Below are 21,089 nucleotides of genomic sequence, written 5' to 3'. Positions count from 1 at the left end.
TCAACAAAAAGAACATATCGCAACAGATTGAGTTCAGAAGCAAATATGAGAATCCACATGTATCTATTCTATTCTGTTTTATCCACATTTATTCTATCTATTCTATCAAGCCAAACATTAAGCAGAATTGCAAAATATTAAATAATGCCAATCTTCTTGCAAGTTTTTTTATATTTTGAAAAATGTAGTTATTTTTTATAAAAATATGTTTTCTATATTAACCAATAATGGACTTATTGAAGTCACTTTAAAATCAATTTAGAAATATTTTTAAGTTGCCTCTATTTTCCTTTCTAGTAAAGGATGTATCAGTAGTTACCTTAGATAAACAAAAGCTCTTCAGTGTCGTCTATAATTTTTAAGAGTATGAAGAGGTTTTAGACCAAAAAGTAAGTTTGGAAACCACTAACTTGAGCCTTCTGATTGCCCTTGTGGACAATGGTTACAAATATTCAGAATATTAAGAGCTGCCACCTGAAGATTTTTTAATAGAAGCGAAAAGCAGATTTAGGATTTTCAAATTCTTTTTTCTTTTCATTAAAAAAAATTAAAATAGAGACGATGTCTCACTATGTTGCCCAGGCTGGTCTCGAACTCCTGATCTCAATTGATCCACCCACCTCAGCCTCCCAAGATGCTGGGATTACAGGCATGAGCCACCATGCCCGGCCTCAAAATTCTTAATACCATAGGTGTTAAGTCCCTTCAGGCTGCTATAACAAATTACCATAAACCGAGCAGCTTATAAACAGCAGAAATTTATTTCTCATGGTTCTGGAGACTGGGAAGTCCAAGATCAAGGTGTCAGTAGATTTGGAGTCTGATCAAGGCCTGCTTTCCAGTTCACAGATGGCATCTTCTTGCTGTGTCCTCACATAGTTGAAGGGGTGAGAGGGTTTTTATATAAGGGCACTAATCCCATTCATGAGGGTTCCACTCTCATGATATAATCACCTCCCAAAGGCTCCACCTCCTAATACCATCACCTTGGGGTTAGAATTTGAATTTGAATTTGGGAGGGACACAAACATTCAGACCATAGCGCTGAGTTCAAACAATTCTCCATTAACTTCCATTTAGATTATTGGCTAATTAGTATTTGCTTAACAAAAAGCTCCTTGTCTGAATCTCAGTTTCTTCACTGGTAAAAGGGAAATAAGATTTCTTTCTTAATCAAGCTTTAATGTTCTTACTGTAATGAAAGCAGAGGGCAATCATGCCTTGAAATATTTCCACCACAATTTAATTATTCATCTCTAGTCCCTTGCAGGATTTCGTGTCTGCTGATATTGGTAATTATCTCCTCTAGTCAAATTAAGTGTGTGGTTTTTATTTTTAATTGCTCCAGGGTATCAGAAGAATTAATTAGTAAGTGTTGGCCAACTACCTTGAAGATGAAAAGCCTATGTAATTATCACCATGGGAAAAGTGCTTTCCATGCACTTTGCTGCTGAATTCACTACTTAGGATCATGGGATTAAATGTTAACCTTAAGGACTTCTGGTGTGAATGTGGTAACATAGATTCAGCATCTTCCTTTTTTCTTTTTTAAATGCTACAAAATCAACAAAAAATGTAAACTTATCTTCAGCAAATTTGGGAGCAGATGTAATCCATAGCCTTCAAAATATGAATCAGGGCTGCTGAGAGCAGCTAAGATTAGACAGAAGCCATATAGGAGAAACTGGCAAAGAGCTATGAGGTTCAAGCTGCAGCAGAATCCAGAAAGCATCAGTAAACATGATTCCTACAGTGAGGGACTCACCATGTAGTGCAAATGTGTGGCATCTTGTCAATGGATTTGGATGAGCAGACCTAGTGGCACCCAAGTCCTCCTGGAACCTGGTTTATTTCAGAGGAGGAGCAAAAAGATATTGGCTACACAATTTAAAAAGAGAAACCATCTGCATTGTTTTGCTAGGGCTACCATAGCAAAAGACCACAAACTGGGTGGCTTAAACAAGAAATGGATTGTCTCATAGTTCTGGCAACCTTCCTGATCAAGGTGTCTGCTGGGTTCCTTTCTTTTGAGGGGTGTGAGGAGGATCTGTTCCTTTCCTTTTGTGTAGCTTAAAAGGAGTATAGTTTTTTTTTTTCTTCAACTTTTATCTTAAGTTCTGGGGTACGTGTGCAAGATGTGCGGGTTTGTTACATAGGTCAATGTGTGCCATGGTGGTTTGCTGCACAGATAACCCATCGCCTAGGTATTAAGCCCATCATCCATTAGCTATTCTTCCTGATGCTCTCCCTCCCCCCAATGCCCCCCGCCCCCAACAGGCCCCAGTGTGTGTTGTTTCCTCCCTGTGTTCATGTGTTCTCATTGCTTAACTCCCACTTTAAGTGAGAACATGCTGTGTTTGGTTTTCTGTTCCTGTGTTAATTTGCTGAGGATAATGGCTTCCAGTTCCATCTCTGTCCCTGCAAAGGACATGATCTCATTAAAAGGAGTATATTTTAATCAAAGTATTTATCAGCATTGGATTCTAGACTTTCCTTTAAAAGAAGGGCAAACTAAAACAAAGCTATAGACTCCAAGAAATGGGTGTGATTCGGCTGTTTCTAAGTTAATCCAAGAAGTAAATGTAACTCCATAAAAGCTCAACCTGACAAAACATTCATAGTGAAAGTGGAGTCAGATTCCTCCGAGCTGTGACAGCCAGCGCCATCTCATGAGATGGGAGGTGGATTCCGGGAAACCATCCAGGGAAGCTGGACTGATGTTTTAGTCCATGTGGGTTTCTATAGTGGAATACAATAGACCCGGTGACTAATAAACAACAGACATTTATTTCTCACAGTTCCCTCTGGAAAGGCATCAAGGGAGGCACTTGGGAAGGCTGGCACTTTCCTTTTGCCCTTCACATCACATGATTGATTGGAAAAATGGGAAGTGACAAGTGGCATCAACAAGCAGGGCAAAGAGCTAGCCCAGTCAACCTGCGATGGGCCCCATCCAAGGGGCACAGAGGGACAGAGGGCCAGAAGGCTGAAGACTGGCTGGGGTGCAGCGATGCTACAGAACACCCCATGGGACTTGGCATGAATAGGAAGCGTGGCCAGGTCAGTGGGCCTCCCCTGTGATGCTCCTTTATCCAGCCCTTCACCAGGCCTGTCCCTGGGTCTCATGCCCTCTGCCATTGGCTAGAAAACTCAGCCAGTGGCTGCCACCTGAGAAAGGAAGAAGAGGGATGTGGGCATAGACCAGCCACCTTCCTTGCCCTGCCCTGCCCAGCCCAGCCCACAGGGATCTGCTCTTCCTCTGAGCTCCCCGGCCTGGGCCATGGTGTTGCACAACTGCAGAGGGTGCCATTCACATTCCCTGTGCGGGCAGAGTCCACGCCTGCTGCTGGGCAAGAGCACATCCGGCTGGTTTTGTTCAGTATCTGGGTGTGAATTTGTCTTACTACCTTGGCTAGACCAAACTCCTGGAGGGATGGGACATGTTTCTAAATCTTTTTATATACCAAACCACCTAACACTAGCCCAGCTTGATAAATCTTTGCTGATGGATGGGCAACCCAGACATGGAGTCATCTGCCCTGAATTGCAGAAAACCGGACCATTGAAGCTCACAAGAACATGTATTCTAGAGAGCTCTGCAAACCTGCTTCTGCCCAGCTTTGGCATCTGGGGTTAGCATTAGCCGTTTAGAAATGTGACCTTTTATGACACAGGGCGTCTCCCAGCAGTGGCGTGATGTGACCAGGGCGGCTTTCTGCCTCTGCTACTTGTGTCAGTTTCTTCCTCCCTAAAAGGGTTCAGTAATGAGTGGGGATTTCACGAGCCATAGGCAGAACTGACTCTGCAGAGCCCGGAGTGGGGTTTGGATTAACCACAGTCATCACCACTGTTTATGCAGCTTTGCAGCCGGCCAAGGCTCAAATTTCTCCCAGAGGCCCACGATATTTCTCCGTGTGATTCTTTTGAAGCATGAGGCCTCAAACCCATACTTAAATACTTCTCCTCTAACGTAAGCTTTGGCATAGCTAGATGATACTTCACTGAGCCTCCCAAGCCTGCCTACCTTCCATCTGGCCACTAACACTCAGTAAGAAAACTTTGAACACTTTCAGACACTTTCAGGGCAGACTTGTCTAAGTGCTGAGCTGCCCTGCTGGAATCAACTGGAAATGAATGTTAAAAAAAGAAAAAAAAGAAAGAAAGAAAAACATTGAAATGAGAAATAGAGGATATGGTATGGCTGTGTCCCCACCCAAAACTCATCTTGAATTCCCACATGCTGTGGGAGGGACCCAGTGGGAGGTAATTGAATCATGGGGGCGGGGCTTTCCCATGCTATTCTTGTCATAGTGAGTAAGTCTCATGAGATCTGATGGTGTTATAAAGGGGAGTTTCCCTGCACAAGTTCTCTTCTCTTGTCTGCTGCCATGTGAGACTGCCTTTTACCTTCTGCCGTGATTGTGAGGCCTCCACAGCCAGGTGGAACTGAAAGTCGATTAAACCTCTTTCTTCTGTAAATTGCCCAGTCTCGGGTATGTCTTTATCAGCAGCATGAAAACAAACTAACACAGGGGACTAGAATTTTTCATCATTAGCTTGTGGGATGGCCATGAACAGATTATTTCTCTGTGCTCCATGTTGCCATTTGTGAAATACAGGAGAGGAACAAGAGGAGGGTGTCCCTGCCCCACTGCCCACAGGACACCTGTCCTGAGCCATATGTCCCTCTGGGGGTAAGAACTAGGGAGGGCGGGATGGGGGAGGCCTGTGCAGAGACTCCAGTTTTTTCCTGGCTGAGGCTGAGGTGTCACCTGTGGACACAGCTCAGAGGTAGTTAGGTTTTTCAGTGTAGAGACTGAGCTTGGAATTGTTCTCACAGCACAGTCTCCAAGCCCTCTGGTTCCTAAACTAATTACCCAGATTAATGAATTGGTTCTTTGATTCCAAGAACACTTTGTGGCAAAGACATGAATTCAAAATGTCTGGGGGTGAGAGAGGTAGCTTTTGTTTGTATGTATGTATGTATGTAAGTATTTTGAAACGGAGTCTTGCTCTGTCGCCAGGCTGGAGTGCAGTGGCGCAATCTCGGCTCACTGCAACCACTGCCTCCCGGGTTCAAGCGATTCTCCTGGAGAGGCAGCTTTTAGTGTCTCTAGCTTGTTAGGAGGGCAGGAGGGCTGCGCGGGCAGAGGGCATTGAGCACTTTCCTAGGAGGTGTGGGTCTGAGTTCAGTTCCAGTTCCACCCTCAACTCACAGAGTGAGCTTGAGTCAGTTCTTCCACCTCTTAGGGCCTCAGTCTCCCCATCTGTGCAATGCAGGGGTAGACTAGGGAAGCCCCAGGCTCACTTCCAGGTCTGAGGTTTGAGGGTCTTCTCCATTAGGCTGTTTTCTTTCCTTCCTCATCCCCTCACTCTTCTAATTTTTTTCCCCAGTCTTGCAGATGGGAGACCAATATTCTTTTTCTGGTTGATCTTGGCTATTTCATTGATGCAGGCCATAGGTTTCCTAATGGACAATGAGAGAGTTTGAATAGGAGTGTCTACAGGTTCACCCAGCTCTGGGGCTCTGGGCTTCCTGAAATTCCATGGTGTAAAGGTGTACAGCCGGGTGGTGCCTGACGGCCTGGGCTGGGGGCCCTCCCTTCACCCCTTCATTGTAGGGGACTTACCTTCACCCTTACATCGTAGGGAACTTACCTCTCAGGTGCCCCAGTTGCTGCCTCACCTACTGATCCACCAGATTTCTCAAGAGGACCTCGAAAATGGCTTAGGCAGAGGCCCACAGGCAGAATCTGTTGTGATGGCTTTTTAAAGTGTCACCCTGATTTAGTACCAGTCTCCATTTATTCAATTAAACACTAATCTAAGTGTTGCTGTGAAGGTATTTTGTAGACATGATTAAAGTCCATTATCAGTTGATTTAAGTAAAATGGATTATTCTAGATCATCTGGGGAATATAATTTCTTCTTCCCTGCAGAAGAAGAAACTCTACCTGTAACAGCAGCTTCAGCCACACCCCAAAGTCCCAGCCTGCCCTTCCCCGCTGCCTGCCCTGTGAATTTCAGACTCACCCAGCCAGCCCCCACAACTGTGGAAGCCAATTCCTTGCAAGAATCTCTTAGTGCATACCTCTTACTGGGGTCTGTTTCTCTGGTTGAACCCTGACCAATATTCTGTTGGATCAGACATAGTGGGTAAAGCACACCTCTGGTCTGATCTCCAGGCTCCATATTATTTCTGAAAAATATGAAACACATCTCCCCAGTTCTCTAGTCCAGGCCGTCATGATCTTGACCATATGTGTCAAACATTTCCTAACTGGGCGGAATACATTTGCCCCTACTATCCCTGCCACATTCAGTACAAGGTCAAATGAGGCTTCTGAGCGATTTTGCCTTTGGTGGGTTTTTAATACCTCACAAGTACTTGATCTTGGGATTCTATGTACACTGAGTTTACCCCACATTGCTTTTAATGGTAGGATCTTCTAAATACATATTACTGAGAGTGAAATATTCTATCACCCCTCACCATTCAATTTAATAGCTACTGATGAACATCTAAAATCAAGACAAATAACCAAGCATAACCAAGTATGTGAGTCTCCAGGGAACTTAAAGATCCTGTGCGTGTAAGCGACAGCAACCTTGCACAATAGGAGAGTGGGCAGAGTCCTGGGCTGAAAAGGGGATCTCAGCGAGTGAAATCAAAGAAACCAGAATGCTTGGCCTTTTTGTTTTCAAGATCTCAGCTTTTCAGCATCTCTCTCTTCATCCTAAAAATACAGATTTGCCAAACACCCGGACTATAATGTTTAAAAATAATAAATAATGCAGTTTCCGTTGACATATGTCCCTACTGGGTGCGCAGATGATGGGCACGATATGTTAACCTCTGGTGTTTAGCTCATAAAATGGAGAATATTGTCCTCTGAAGTCTAAGAGAAACATAACAAGCCCAGCAGACCCTTCTGCCAGGGGTTGAGGAACTAGATGTGGGCTGGCTGGGGAAGGAGGGAGTTCCAGACACCAAGAACAATGGATGTCAGTGACAACTACATAGAAGAGGTCAAAGTTTGCCCTAGTCTTCTGCTTCCGGACAATCCCAGGCCACCGAGTTTGGGGCTTGCTGAATTACAGAGAGCATGAGAATCTGGAAGAGGCCCCAGCCTCTCTGGCATGCAGCCATGAAAGAGGGCTGGGCCAGCATGTTGGGGAACCAGCTCAGCCCTTGCCTGCAGGGTGTAGCTTTCCTCTCTTCTCTCGGTGCATCCATTTTCTTCTGGCCTCTGACCTGTGCTGACAGTAAGAGCTTCATAAAGCCGCTTTCTGTTGCTCATCCCAGCACCCAGCCCTGGACCTGGGCAGCTGCCAAGGGCCTGTATGGGCCTGGCAGGTGGGCATCTGCTCAGGCTGCCAGGTGGTGAGGAGTGCCCAGCCTCTTTGCTGGCATCTTGCCAAGCACTGTGGTACTGATTCATCTTTCTCTTTCACAGCTTAGGGCCAGGCAAGAAGCATTCAGTTCAGAGCAGGGAAGAGCATGGGGCCCTTGGACATCCTCAGGCATCTTGCAGAGCAAGCCTCTTCTCTGGAGACTTTGCAGCAGGTCCTAGCTTTGCCTGCTCTACCCATCAAGGTAACCACAGCCTGGTGTGTCTGGAAAACTGCTAGTTCAGCATGGTGCAGCTCGGATGGCCTTGGGGTGTGGTGGGCCGTGAAACTGAAGGGCAGTGTGGGAGTCGGGGGCACACTCACAATATAAATTTGCAACTGTGATGATATTTTGGAAAAATATTAATGTGCTTTTTCTCTTTCACTTTTCTGAATATCTGACATTCTCTCTATCTGCCTAAGGCATTCATTTACATGGAGAGATTAAGATTGTTCTAAAATACCTACCGAAACAACAAAAACATTATTATTCACCTTTTGACTTTCAAAATAAGAGTTTTATAGTTTTTTGATATATAATTGAAATACAATAAACTGTATATATTGAAAGTGTACAATCTGATGAGTTTCAACATATGTGAAATGGCCATCACAATCAAAATAATGAACATATCCTTACCTCCAAAAGTTTCCTGGCTCCCCAACTCAGTTCTCAGGCAAGCACTGATTTGCTCTCTGTTACTACAGATTAATTTGCATTTTCTAGAATTTTATATAATAGAATCATACAGTATTTACACATTTTGTCTGGTTTCTTTCACTCTGCATAATTATTTTCAGACTCATTTTTATTGCTGCAGGAATTGATATTGCCCTCCTTTTTATTGCTGTGTAAAATTCCATTGTATGATACAGTGCAATTTGTTTATTTACCAGTTGATGGACCTTTGGCTGTTTCCAGTTTTTGGCTGCTACAAATAAAGCTGCTATGAACGTTTGTGTGCATGTCTTTGTGTGGACATATGCTTTCATTTCTCTTGGGAAAATTACCTAGGAGTGTAATGTCGGAGTCATCTCATAGATGTATTTTTATTGTTTTAAGAAATTGGCTGTTTCACAAAGTAGTTGCACCATTTTATACTCCCACCAACAGGGTGAGTTCCAGTTGCTCCATATCTTCACCAACACTTAATATGGCCAGTCTATAGTTTTAAGCATTCTGGTAGGTGCATATAAGGTAATACGGTTTGGATCTGTGTCCCTGCCCAAATCTCATGTTGAATTGTAGTATTGGAAGTGGGGCCTAGTGGGAAATGATCATGGGGCTGGTTTCCAGTGGTTAACACCATCTCCTTGATGCTGTCTTGTGATAGAGTTCTCGTGAGGTCTGATTGTTTAAAAGTGTGTAGCACCTCCCCCTGCTTCCTCCTGCCCCAGCCATGTAAGATGTGCCTGCTTCCCCTTCGCCTTCCGCCATGATTGTAAGTTTCCTGAGGCCTCTCCAGAAGCAGATGCTGCCATGCTTCCTGTACAGCCTGCAGAACTGTCAGCCAATTAAACATAGTTTCTTTATAAATTACTCAATCTCAGGCGTTTCTTTATAGCAATGTGAGAATGGACTAATACATGAGGATAGTTTATTTTGATTGCAATTTGCACTTTCCTAATGACTAATGACACTAAGATTTGTAGCAAGCATACCCAAGCTAGCCTGGCTATTGCTTGGAGAGAAGATTTTCTAAATTCCTTTGTATTGAAGCAAAATAGCACAGTGGTTAAAATATGGGCTGGGCGTGTGCATGATGACATATTTATTCATTGCAGCATTGTTTGTAATAGCAGGAAAATGAAAAAACCTGTGTCCATTAATGGACCATGTCAGATAGACTATGGTGTTATATTAGTCAGGATTTTTCAGAGAAATAGACCCATAGAAAGTGTGTATGTGTGTGTTGTGTATTTTTGAAGAAATTTATTTTAAGAGATTGGCTCACATGATTGTGGAAGTTTGCCAAGCCAAAAATCTAATGGGGGAGGCCAGTGGGCTGGAAACGCAGGAAAGAGTTGCAGTTTGACTTTAAAGGCACTGAGCCTGGAGATACATGAAAGAGCTGATATTGCAATTCAAGTCTGAAAGTAGTCTGTGGCAGAATTCCCTCTTGATTGGGGAAGGTCAACTTTTTGTTCTACTGAGACCTTCAGGTAATTGGATGAGGCCCATTTATGTTGTGAAAGGCAATCTACTTACTCAAAGTTCACTGATTTAAATGTAAGTTTCATCCAAAAGCATCCTCACAGAAACATCCAAAATAATGTCTGACCAAGTAGCTGGGCAACCTGTGGGCCAGCCAAATTGACATAAAAATAACCAGGGCAGGCCAGGCACGGTGGCTCACACCTGTAATCCCAGCACTTTGGGAGGCCAAGGCAGGCGGATCACAAGGTCAAGAGATCGAGACCATCCTAGCCAACATGGTGAAACCCGATCTGTACTAAAAATACAAAAATTAGCCAGGTGTGGTAGCACATGCCTGTAATCTCAGCTACTCGGGAGGCAGGAGAATCGCTTGAACCCAAGAGGCAGAGGTTGCAGTGAGCCGGGATTGTGCCACTGCACTCCAGCCTGGTGACAGAGCGAGACTCTGTCTCAAAATAAATAAATAAAATAAAAAATAACCGGGGCCGGGCGTGGTGGCTCACGCCTGTAATCCCAGCACTTTGGGAGGCCAAGGCTGGCAGATTACAAGGTCAGGAGATCGAGACCAGCCTGACTAACATGGTGACACCCCATCTCTACTAAAAATACAAAAAATTAGCCAGTCATGGTGGTATGCACCTGTAACCCCAGCTACTCAGGAGGCTAAGGCAGGAGAATTGCTTGAACCCAGGAGGCAAAGTTTGCAGTGAGCCACAAACCTGCCACTGCACTCCAGCCTGGGCAAAAGAGAGAAACTCCATCTCAAAATAAATAAATAAATAAATAAATAAATAAATAACCATCATGGGTATGAGTGGACTACTATGCAGCCATTAAAAAGAAAGGTAGCTCTGCCAGGCATGGTGGCTCACGCCTGTATTCCCAGCACTTTGGGAGGCCAAGATGGGTGGATAACCTGACGTGAGGAGTTCAAAACCAGCCTGGCCAACATGGTGAAACCCCATCTCTACTAAAAACACAAAAATTAGCCAGGCGTGGTGGCAGGTGCCTGTAATTCCAGCTACTTGGGAGGCTGAGGCAGAAGATTTGCTTGAACCTGGGAGGCGGAGTTTGCAGTGAGCTGAGATTGCACCACTGCACTCCAGCCTGGGAGATAGAGCAAGACTTCATCTCAAAAAAAAAAAAAAAAAAATAGAAAGGTAGCTCTAAATGTACTAAGAAGCATAATATATATCTCCAAGATAAATTATTAAATTTAAAAAGCCAGATATAAAACAGTATATAAAATATGCTACCATTAAAAAAAATTTTTTTTAAATAATACAGTCATGCATTGCTTAACGATGGGCACACATTCTGAGACATGTGTCATTAGGCAATTTCACTGTTCCACGAACATCATAGGATATACTCACACAAACTTAGATGGTGTAACCTACTACACACCTGGCTATATAGTATAGACTACGCTCCTAGGCTATAAACCCATACAGCATGTTACTGTACTGAATAATGTAGGCAACTGTAACATAATAGTAAGTATTTGTGTATCTAAACGTAGCTAAACATAGAAAAGGTACAGTAAAAATATGGTATAAAAGACAAAAGATGCTACATCTGTATAGGACACTTAACATGGATGGAGGTTACAAGATGAAAGTTGCTCTGGGTGTCAGTGAGAGAGTGCTGAGTGAATGGGAAGGCCTAGGACATTATGCCACTGTAGACTTTATAAACACTGTACGCCAGCAGACCCCAACCTTCCTGGCACCAAGGACCAGTTTCGTGGAAGACAATTTTTCCACAGACAGGAGGTGGGGTGATAGTTTGGGGATGAAACTGTTCTACCTCAGATCATCAGGCATTAGTTAGATTCTCATAAGGAGATAACAACAACAACAAAAAAGAAGCAAACAAACAAATATTCTCATAAGGAGTGCACAACCTAGAACCCTCGCATGCACAGTTCATAATAGGGTTCGTGCTCCTATGAGAACCTAATGCTCCTGCTGATATGACAGGAGGCGGAGCTCAGACAGTCATGATTGCTCACCTGCCTCTCACCTTCTGCTGCGTGGCCCGGTTCCTAAGAGGCCATGGACCAGTACTGGTCTGAGACCTGGGGGTTGAGGACCCATGCTGTACACTATACTAAATTTATTTTTAAAAATCACGTTATAATGTTATGACAGCTACGATATCAGGAGGATAGAATTTTTCAGCTCCATTATAATCTCATGGGATCACTGGTATATATATACATATATATATATGTGGTATATCATTGACTAAAACATCACTATGCATTTGTATATATAAACTACTATATATGGAATTATCGTGGTTGTAAGAAAATGGTATGGGAGCTAGGCACGGTGGCTCACGCCTGTAATACCAGCACTTTGGTAGGCCGAGGTGGGCAGATCATGAGGTCAGGAGTTCGAGGCCAGCTTGGCCAACATGGTGAAACCCTATCTGTACAAAAAACAAAACAAACAAACAAACAAAAACCAAAAATTAGTTAGGTGTGGTGGTGGGTGCCTGTAACCCCAGCTACTCTGGAGGCTGAGGCAGGAGAATCGCTTGAAACCAGAAGGCAAAGGTTGCAGTGAGCTGAGATCACACCACTGCACTCCAGCCTGGGCGAAAGAGCAAAACTGTCTCACAGAAAAAAAAAAAGAAGAAGAAGAAGAAAGAAAAGAAAACAGTATGGGAAACTGAGAGGCTAGGGAATAGGGAAGAATGGCAGCTTATTTTTTCTTTCACTCTGTACTTTTTGTGTTTTTAAAACTTTATGGCATATGCAGAAGAAACCTTGGCTTTACATCCCAGCTCCATCGGCTAGAGATGTATCCCAGCCTTCCCACTTCAGGGCTGCAAGCACAGGAATGGCCGTTTTAGAGCAAGTGGGGGTGGACAGGGATGGAGGCCAGAGATGTGCTCCTGAGTAGCCTGGACAGGATCCAGGAGTATGGTTCACCCGTTTGTAGTGGTGTGGACAGCCTGTGCCAGGGACTAGGAAAGATAGGGCTGGAGCTCCAAGGGGGTACGGAGGGGCTGTGAGAGCCAGAAGGGGGCTGAGTCAGCCAAGCAGCACCACCGGCTCCACCACGCAGAGCTTTTTCTTTGTGGTGAAGTCTAGGCCGCTCACTTCTTAGCCCCAGGCTGGGGAAGATGACATAGGTTCCCAGACAGTGAGCCTTACCCAGTGAAATTTCTTTCTGGCTGCAGGGTACATGCAGATCTGACCTTTTGGGTTTGCAGATCTGTGTAGAAAGATAACCTTCTCACAGGAGGCTTGCAAAGGAAATTCCTGCAAACGAGGACAGGTAATAATACCTTTGCTTTCCCAGTTCTTTAAGATTCTGACTCCACAATAACAGGGCTTTGCTTCCAAAAAAAAAAAAAAAAAAAAAAGGCCAACATGTGTTGCAATTTCAGCCAACATATGTTGCAAACTCAGGCTCAGCATCTGGTAGTAGTTAAGGGCAGACTGACATTCACTGTGTATGTAATTCAAATTCCTCCAGCCCTCTGTCCTCTTTCCCAGGCTCCTAGCAGCCTCCTCCCCTTCTCCCACTTCCCCTGACTCTCCCCCAAACTCTAGACGGGCTTGTTCCTCTGCTTCCCAGTCTCACCAGGACCACCCCACCCATTCTTTGGAGGTTGTTTTCAAAGCAGTGAGCAGAAAGAATCCGAGGCCACATGCCACTCACTCACTCACTCAACCCGGGGCACATTGTAAGGGACTGGGTTTCTGTTTGCTTTGTCGGCGTTTCTTGTTTTGGGAGTCGGAGGGAGTAGAAAGGAAAGGGAAATTATTTAGTGGATTTTTTTTTTCCTCCTTTTCCTTTTCTTTCTTTCCAGAAAACTAGCATTTCATGGTTCAGGACCCAGTGAACAATCAACTGCTGACTCTCACCAATATCAAAGGGAAAAAGTTAGTAAAGGAGTTCGTCCCACTGCTTTAGCTGTCTAAAAATGTAACGGGCTTCCCCTTCCCCAACATAACCTGTAACTAAAATCTTGTTTATTTTCTGAACTTTTCAAAGAGGTTTAAGTACATTTTTGTGTATTTTTGAGAAAAGTACAGCTTATCCTATCACTGTCTTCCATCATATTTTTAAGCACCACATTACAAAAGACAAACATCACCAAGGCCCCTTAGAGCATCCAATATATAAAACTGCCAACGGGCTGGCCACAGTGCCTCATCCCTGTAATCCCAATACTTTGGGAGGCCAAGGTGAAAGGATTACTTGAGGCCAGGAGTTTGAGACCAGCCTGGGCAACATAGCGAGACCCTGTCTCTACAAAAAATAATTTTTTTTTAATTGGCTAGGTGTGGTGACTCATACCTGTAGTCTCAGCTACTTGGGAGGCTGAGGCAGGAGGATTGCTTGAGCCCAAGAGTTTGAGGCTGCAATGAACTATGATCATGCCACTGCACTCCAGCCTGGGAAACAAAGTGAGTCCTTGTTTCTGAAAAAAAATAAACTGCCAATGGTGGCTTGTATGCTTGTATACCTGCCATCCTCACGTAACAGAGGAGCAGTCCCCCAGATGGTCCCCCCCCATGCCATGCCCCCTTCCAGAGCTTTCTCTCTTAAGGCAGAAATGGTGTCTGCTGTGCATTCTGGTCTGGTATGTGGACATATGCCCCTAGTTTCCAATTCAGACTGAAATTATTTACACCACATGCTCAAGCTGAAAGGATTACCCAAGGCATGATCCTTGAGTGCCTCTGTCCCCACATTTCCCACCTCCCTCAGCATGCACTACTTCCAAAATATGCTTTACAATTGTCCCCCTCTCCATCTCCACTGCCACCTCTCTAATCCTAGCTACCATCCTCTGTCACTTGGAATATGCAATACCTCCCTACTTTATCCCTCTGCTTTTCCTTGTGTAGAAAAAGTCATTGAAAAGTTCTCTCTATACCTTTTTCTTCTTTGGTTCGCTCTCCCATCCCTCCCATCATTTTTCAAGCAGGTAGACAAACTTGATAATCCCATGTTTCTAGAATTCTAGAAAGGCTATAAGGCAGCCTAACAACGTCTCAGTTTTTGCAGAAGCCTGAATCAGAGATGACTTTTGGCAAGGTGTCCTGGGGGGTGTGGGGAGAGAGTGTGTGTGTCTGGACACAGCAGCAGGGACAGAGATGAGATTTTTTCTGGATTGAGAATAGAGGGAGTTCCTTAATCCCCGAGAGCAGGGAGGAGCTCAGTCAAGTTTCCAAGGAAGAGGCCTTAGGAGGTGCCCAGATCAGAGAGCTTGGCAGGCTGAGGTGCTAAGGTGAGGCAGGAAATTAAAGAAAAATAAAATTAAGAAGAAAGAGAAATAAGTTTTCCTGTATTAGGCTGACTTGTCCCAGAGGCAGCAACAGGCACAGCCCAGACCCAGGAAAAGTCTTGATAATATTATCTAATGTGCTCTGGAGACTCTCCCAGCCCTCCCTCAACATAGGGAAAAGAAAAACAAAATTTCCTTTGTTTTATGGAATGAGTTTATAGATTGCTGTTGTCTGTAACTAGTGACTTCAAGTATTCTGTTATATCTAAGAAGTACAACAAAGGTCATGAGAAGCCTGAGTAGGCCTGAACTACAGCTGCCTGGGCACCACAGTGAAGGTTATAAGATAAGCTCGTGCCCAGGCAAACCTAGATAACGGACATCTGGGTTGCTTGGCAACAGTCCTGTGTAATCCTGTCTTTGTCCTGCCTCTGTGTCCCTGCTTTCACACCACTGTAAGCTGGATTCAAGCTAGCCCACCCCCTTTTGTGAAGTGTGTATAAAAGTCAGGTGCTGTCTTTGTTCTGGGCCCAGTCTTTTGGATGTGAGTCAGCTGGGCCTGAGTGCACTCAATAAAGATTCTCCTGTTTCAACGCAAGGTCTCTCTCGTCCTCCTGAGTCCCACAACAAAGGAAGCAGACTTTACCTGCAGAGAGTCACTAAAGGGGGCATGCTAGTCTTGGACAGTCAGAGCACCTGTTGTAATCATGCCAACTAGAGGTCCTCACCATGTTTCTTGAGTGTCAAATAAGGATTCCCTTGTGATCCTGAAAGGAAAACTGGTCTCAAATATGACCTTTCAGGAAGGGAGGGGCTTAAGGCAAAATTAGGCTGAGCTACTGGAAATAAAGTGGTGTTTCCTGAAGACCTAAATGTGGACCAGGATTTATACTCACTATTCACTTAAGGTGACCAGTGGTCCCAGTTTGCTCAGAACTAAGAGATTTCTCAGGACATAGGACTTTTAGTGCTAAAATTGAGAACGTTCTAGGCAATCTGGGATGAATTGTTTACCCCACCCTATTTAAAGTTCTTTCTACAAAATGATAAACTTAAAAATGAAGTCAGGTCATGACTGTCTCTCACCATGGCCTTAGGGCTCCATGGTGATCCGGATCCTGCCTCGTACCTCATCCAGCTCTGCCTGGTTCCTTCCTATCCAGCCACCCTGCCTCCATCCTGCCTCCAACCGACCTAGTTTATTCCTGTCTCTTAACCCATCACCTGGGAGTGCAGTGGTGTGATCTTGGCTCACTCCAACGTCCACCTCCTGGGCTCAAGCAATCCTCCTGCTTCAACCCCCCAGGTAGCTGGGACTACAGGCACATGCCATCATGCTTGGCTAATTTTTGTATTTTTTGTAGAGACAGGGTCTCGCCATGTCGCCCAGGCTGGTCTCGCACTCCTGAGCTCAAGCAATCCTCCTGCCTTGGCCTCCCAAAGTGCTAAGATTACCAGCACGAGCCTCCACACCCAGCCTAAAATAGATTTTTAAGACAAAAACATTACCAGGGATAAAGAGGATAACATAATGGCAAAAGGTTCAATTCATTGGGAAGATGTAACAATTGCAAAGCCGTATAGCACCTCTTTAAATAGCCTCAAAATGAGAGACCTCCAGAGGCTGAGAGCAGCAAACGTATTTCCACAAGGGCACCTCCCAACACTCCTGGGTTCCGTTAGCACAGAATGGGTTCTTTGGCAACCCAGGATTAAGCCCTGTGGCCGCAGTGAAAAGAATCCCAGGAGAAAACTCAGAAATAAAATGTTAGAAGTAAGACTTCAGGTTGAAATCACTAGAAACCCCCAGGAAGTAAAGGAGGAAAATGAAACCGAGGAACCAGAAAAACCATCCAACCAGTTCATTAATACTTGGAGTGACCAGGAGATCCAGAGTTTCCTAAAATAATTTCTGACATTTGAAGAAATCTCTTGAATTTGAAGAGTCGAGGAAGAATCATGAACAGTCTAAAGTGATTGTCCAGCATCTCAAGCAGACGGGTACATAGTGGAGCTGGGACGTGACAAGTTTGCAGGACTTTTACTGGACTACCCATGAGGCCAACCTGAGGCCAAGGAGCCAGTGCCAGCCCTGTCCTGATGGAGAGGCCCTACACGGGATTCTGGGATACAGATGGAAGGATGTCTTTTCAGTTCCTCCCTCTGCAGATGCAATTGTTCTTCCAACTGCCTAGTACCAGCCCGGGGCCTGTGCCATCCCTGTTCACTTTGAGGGGCTGCTGTAGGCTCCCTCACCCATGAGCTGCATGTGGGATCATTGGGTGCCCAGATGAGAACCCTGAAACATGAGTCCCCCACGGTCAGCTCCATGCTTGTTTCCTGACTTCTTCCCTGCAGCCTGCGGCCTGCAGCCTCTAGCAGTATTGGCCACCCTCTTCTGATTCTGATCCAGATTCTGAACTGAGAGACAATTAGAATCTGGATCCCAATTCCCTCTGAAAGCAACAGAATAACATGCTACACATGGATGCATGACACTTTGCCAAGCCCAATGTAATGAGAATAAAGTGTGAATAAAATAAATAGCTTCAAAATATAAAAAGCAAAGATGAAAAAATTACAGGGAGAAATCCATAATAGTGAGAGATTTGGCATGCCTCCATCATATATTAATATGTCAAGCACAAAAGAAAATAGATTTGAGAAAAGTAATTAATGGAAGTGATTTAACATACATACATAGTATTGGGAGATCATTCTTCACTAGTCTTTCATACCTCTGCACATCTTGTGAGTGCAGCTTTTGTTCTGGATTATCTGTTCAAGTATGTACAATGAATAGCCTTGGACTATAGAGACAGTGCCTCCCTCTGGAGTGAACAGCAAGTTTGTTCACTGCCCAGTCTAATAAAGACACTGCCTCCCTCTAGGTCAAAGTTTGAGGAGGTTTGTTTGCAGCTCATTATAAAAAACTGGAACTTCCTAGTCTTGAGGTTCCTCAGCTGTGAAATGCACACACTGCATCCACCTGGGCCTCTTCGTATTAGCCTCATGGGACTTACAGGGCAAGGAGAATCCACACAAGCATGAAGCTCATGCTGCTTGCTAATAAATCCTTTGTCTCTGATCCAGGAGTCTCATGTCTTCTGTCAGTATCTATGAAACTGTGGCAAGCTAAGTTACTAGATTGCAAGTGGGATCAAATATCAGACCCTTCACGGTTCTTGACACATTGAAGGTTGCACCCAGCAGTAGACAATATACCATCTTCTTATGCACTGCATGAAGCAGATACTAATTACCCAGCACGATGCCTGCCACGTGAGAGACACCGAGAAAATGTCAGTTCTCATTTCTCTCCAGCACTCCTGCTCTTCTTATTTCCTTGAGCACTCAGCAGCCTCAGGGAAGGAATGAAGCAGGTAAACAGAAATCCGAGGCTAGTGTTAAAACGGTCTAGGCAATGGTTCTGTCCATCCTAGCATAAAATAGGAGCACAGGGAGCTATAGTGATGTAGAACAACGTCCCCCCTATGCCGTGTTGGCCCTATGCTGGGTGACTTCATTATTTGATCTGGAGCAAGACCATTCGTAGGAAAGCAAATTCTGTATGTTTATATTCAAATGTCAAAACACTTTCCAAAGGTTCTATAAAAATTAAATCTAGATAATTAACCATCTTCCCATAGCTCAGAGCAGTGAGTGAGACATGGTCTCTGTCTTTGAAGAGCTCCCTGTCATATCAAGGCTTGGCAGTGAGGTGGGGAGATTGAGTTTGGTAGGTAAACCACTAACACAATGTACCATATCTCCAAACGCCAAGGGAGCATGATCCATGATTAATTCTACCGAGGGAAGAAGGTGGCACAGAGGAGGTGATGTGTCTGAGGGCTGACCTGGTCTGGAATAATTTTGTCAGGAGGAAAGTGAGCTAACTCAGCTTCCAGGTTGCAGTGGCCCAAGGTGTGAAGTTCCCATGATTGTTCAGCATCTCAGGGCAGATGGGGCCAAAGAAGGGGTGGCAAATGGCATATAACCAGTACCCTCAATTTGAGAGAGCGGGGAGGGTTGGGAGGAGAAGCTGCTGGTGAGCGAGAGAACTCAGAAATCACTGTGGGGAGAGATATCAGGTGATCTCCAGGTATCTTTTCTCCCACTGATGTGTGAGTTCTCTCGCTCACCAGTAGCTTCTTCAGGGTCTTTCCTCAAGCCCAGAAGGCTGAGAGGGGTCCTTGCTACCCTTTGAAAAAGGATGAGACCTGCTCATCAAGGAACACTACAGACACCTAAAAGGGTCCAAGCAATATTTCTGATGCATTTCAGGGAGAAGGCTGGGCATGGGGGTGGCTGCTTCAGTCATGGTCAGTGGGACCCTTCCAGCTCTCCACAAGGTCTGTAGCCACACACAGCTGCCCTTGTCCTCAGAGCTGTGGTCCAACTGAAATCATGCCCTGTACCCAGGTCCTATGTCCCCTGACATATGGCCATAGAGAGACAGCTTATTGCTAAAAAACTGCCCAGTAGGGAGAACTCAGAAGATCTATATGGCATGGTTCCTGGACACTGTATAGCAGATGTTAAAGTGTGTTGCCCTGAACGTCAGCCTCAAAAGCATCTTAAAGCATCCCCGGTTCCCTCAAAGTCCTATATGGTCCTATAATTCTTGCCTTTCTTGAAATACTTTCTCAGTTTGCCAAAGAGTCCCTCATTGATCTACACCACACCTCAGACTTGCAGAGAAAACAGCTCTTAAAATCTAGTATAGGGTGGATCTGATCTTCCTAACAAGCTGCTATCCATTGAGCAGAGAGAAGCAAAACACTTTTAGTCCATGGAAGAGACTTCACTTGCTGCATTAGGTTAAATTAATCCTCTACATGATGTTCTGGCTCCTAGGTGCTCAGCCTCTGACGGGGTTCCTCCATCAGCTTGGTCTCAGCTTTCCTTCCCTTTCTCTTGCCTCTCTGCAGAATGGCATCTGGAATGGGGTGTGGAGGTGGGGCTTCTGTCCCTGTGACCGAGGAATAGGCACTTGGATTTGCAAGGTGGTTCTGATCTTCCCCAGTCTCCAATGGGTTACCTCCGGCCTGCCCTGGCCTGGCTCCATGGGGACATGGGGAGCCTTGGAGGTCTGAGGTTAGCAGGGGCTCTGGCCTTTATGTGGCCAGGTGTTTATTTTGCAAAGCCCAGATGAGGCCTGTGCTGGGTGGTCTGTGCTGGATACCACACCCAACCATATGCCAAACCAGGAGTCGGCTGGACCCAGTGACAGGCCCGGGGTCTTCAGAGGTCCCTTGTCAACTGGAGTAGGGGTGTCTGAGGTACCATTCTAGCCTTCCTAAGTGGGCCCCATCACCCCCCTCCACCTTCCACAGTACTCCCGAAAACCCCTGGGTTTCTGGCCAGGGCATCCTCGAGCTGGTGAATGGGTGATGGCCCAGGGAAAACCAGCAACAGAATAACATGATCTACCAGGTTGTGGCCCTGGAGGAGAAATCTTGGCACTTCTAAGAAGTAGAAGGTGCCAGAGAGCTGCGCGCAGGTCTGAATGCTGTCTGGAGGAAGAGGCCCCCTGCCCCAGAAACACCCTGTCCCAGCCCCACCTCCCAGTGCAGGGTAACATGACAAACAGATGAAGTTTGTACTTAATGCATCAGCAAAGCTGCATCACATGCACAAAACAAGGAGGAGACGGGGCTTGAAGGCTGAAACAAAATCATCAAAATGGTCACTTCAGTGAGGGCGGGGCCTGCTGCCGCTGCAGCACTCAGAACCGCAGTGGACATGGGAGGACTTGTTGCGTGCAGGTCAGAAAGAGGTCGCTGACTCCGCTTGCTTCACAATTGGGCTTAGGGTCCTGCTCAGGGCCTTTGAAGGTTCAAATCTGGCCCCTGGCAATAAACTCTTCCTTCTTGGAAACTCACTCAGTGACAGCACCGGTTCTCTCCATCCTGTGACCTTTGTCAGATGGTTAACCCAGTTTAGCTCCTACTCCATGGACTGTTCTGAGAACTGCCGTTGGCTAGCCCATGGGGGTTGTGGGAGGGAGACAGACACATACAACTCACTGTAATTACAATGCTTATGAGTTTTGGAATACCTCTTACATGGCAAAATGTTTACATAGATTATCTCCATTCCTCTTAACAGTCCTGGGGTGGGGGGAGCGGGGAGTATATTTCCTCCAAGTTATCGATGGGAAACTGAAGCGCAGAGCCATCAAGGCCACCCAAGCAGGAAGTGGCTGTGAGGCTGGCTGCCTTCTTGCAGAGCCTGAGCGGCTCCACTGCCCTGCACCACCTCCAGCTATAATGCTGCGGGCGGT

At 45.4% G+C, this 21,089-nt stretch overlaps 1 long non-coding RNA gene across 1 annotated transcript; it reads left to right on the top strand.

Annotated features, from left to right (window-relative positions):
* The first annotated feature begins 1,019 nt into the window (after nt 1–1,019).
* On the top strand, nt 1,020–13,979 carry LOC129057747 (uncharacterized). Its single transcript, XR_008522495.1, has 5 exons — nt 1,020–3,060; nt 7,458–7,597; nt 12,743–12,840; nt 13,379–13,451; nt 13,854–13,979. It is a non-coding gene; the product is annotated as an uncharacterized LOC129057747 (long non-coding RNA).
* The last annotated feature ends 7,110 nt before the right edge of the window (nt 13,980–21,089 follow it).

The sequence above is a fragment of the Pongo abelii genome, chromosome 12, assembly GCF_028885655.2.
Source record: "Pongo abelii isolate AG06213 chromosome 12, NHGRI_mPonAbe1-v2.0_pri, whole genome shotgun sequence".
Classification (NCBI taxonomy): Eukaryota; Metazoa; Chordata; class Mammalia; order Primates; family Hominidae; genus Pongo; species Pongo abelii.
Note: the sequence above shows the minus strand (reverse complement) of the source record. Positions and strands in the feature narration are given on the sequence as shown.